Source organism: Colobus angolensis, unplaced genomic scaffold (assembly GCF_000951035.1).
Source record: "Colobus angolensis palliatus isolate OR3802 unplaced genomic scaffold, Cang.pa_1.0 Scaffold275, whole genome shotgun sequence".
NCBI classification, from domain to species: Eukaryota; Metazoa; Chordata; class Mammalia; order Primates; family Cercopithecidae; genus Colobus; species Colobus angolensis.
The window spans coordinates 2,578,699-2,580,638 of record NW_012115988.1 but is presented as its reverse complement, the minus strand read 5'-3'; positions in this window follow the sequence as shown (position 1 = coordinate 2,580,638).

Genomic DNA, 1,940 nt, shown 5'->3' with positions numbered 1-1,940 from the left:
GTGAGATGACCCCAGTACCTCAGTTGAAAATGCAGAAATCACCGGTCTTCTGTGTCGCTCGCGCTGGAAGTTGGAGACTGGAGCTGTTCCTATTCATCATTATGGTTTTCATTTGCATTTCTCTGATGATTAGTGATGTTGAGCATTTTTTCATATATTTATTGATCATTCATATGTCTTTGATAAATGTTTATTCAGATATTTTGCCGATTTTTAATTGGAATTTTTTGTTCTGTTATTAGTTTGAGTTCCTTATATATTTTGGTTATTGATCCCTTGTTGAATGAATAGTTTACAAATATTTTCTCCTATTTTGTGTGGGTTGTCTCTCACCTTTGTTGATTGTTTCCTTTTTTGTGCAAAAGCTTTTTAGCTTGATGTAATGCTATTTGTTTACTTTTGCTTTTATTGCCTATGCTTCTGAGGTCTTACCCAAAAAGTCTTTGCCCAGATCAACGTCCTGAAATGTTTCTCTGGTGTTTTCTTCTAGTAGTTTTACAGGTTCTGGTCTTATATTTAAGCCATTAAATTTATTTTGATTTGATTTTTCTATATGATGAGAGATAGGTGTCTAAATTCATTCTTCTGTATATGGTTATTGAGTTTTTTCAAATCTGTATATTGAAAAGGATGCCTGTATGTTCTTGGCATCTTTGTGAAAAATGAGATGACTGTAACTGCATGGATTTATTTCTGGGTTCTCTATTCTGTTTCATTAGTCTATATTTTTTTAAATGCCAGCACCATGCAGTTTTGGTTACTATGGCTTGGTAGTATATTTTAAAGTCATATAGTAAAATGTTTCCATCTTTATTCTTTTTGCTCAAGATTGCTTTGGCTATTTGGAGTCTTATGTGGTTCCATAGGAGTTTAAGGATTGTTTTCTCTATTTCTGTGAAGACTGCCCTTAGTATTTTATTAGGAATTGCAATGAATTTATATATCTTTGTGGGTTTTATTGCCATTTTAACAACCTTAATTATTCTGACCCAGGAGCATGGGATATCTTTCTATGTTTTTTGTGTCCTCTTCAATTTCTTTCATCAGTGCTTTATAGTTTTCCTTGCAGAGATCTTTCACTTCTTTGGTTAAATTTATTCCTAGGTATTTTATAATTTTTGTAGCTATTGTAAATGGGGTTGCTATCTTTGTTTCTTTTTCAGTTTGTTCACTGTTGGTGTATGGAAACACTACTAATTTTTGTATATTGAGATTGTGTCCTGCAACTTCACTGAATTCATTGATCAGTTCTAATAGTTTTTTTGGTGGAATATTTAGGTTTTCTAAATGTAATATCACATCATGTGTGAACAAGAATAATATAGCTTCTTCCGTTCAATTTGGATGCCCTTTGTTTTTTGTGCCTGATTGTTCTGGCTAGGATATCCAGTACTATGTTGAATAAAAATGGTAAAAGTGGGCATCCTTGTTTCAGATCTTAGTAGAAAGGCCTTCAATTTTTCTTCATTCTGTATGATGTTAGCTCTGGGCTTGTCAAAAATTGACTTTATTGTTTTGAGATAATGTTCCTTCTATACCCAGTGGTATGGTTAGGCTTTGCCCACCCAAATCTCATCTTGAATTGTAATCCCTCTAATCCCCATGTGTCAAGGAAAAGACCAGATGGAAATAATTGAATTATGGGAGTGGTTTCCTCCATGCTGTTCTATGATAGTGAGTGAGTTCTCATAAGATCTGATGGTTTTATTAGAGGCTCTTCCCCCTTCACTTGGCACTTCTCCTTTCTGCCTCCTTGTGAAGAAGGCACCTTGCTTCCCCTTCACCTTCTGCCATGATTGTAAGTTTCCTGAGGTCTCCTCAGCCCTGCTAAACTGTGAGTCAATTCTTTTTTTTTTTTGAGGCGGAGTCTCACTCTGTGGCCTGGACTGGAGTGCAGTGGCCGGATCTCAGCTCACTGCAAGCTCCGCCTCCTGAGTTTA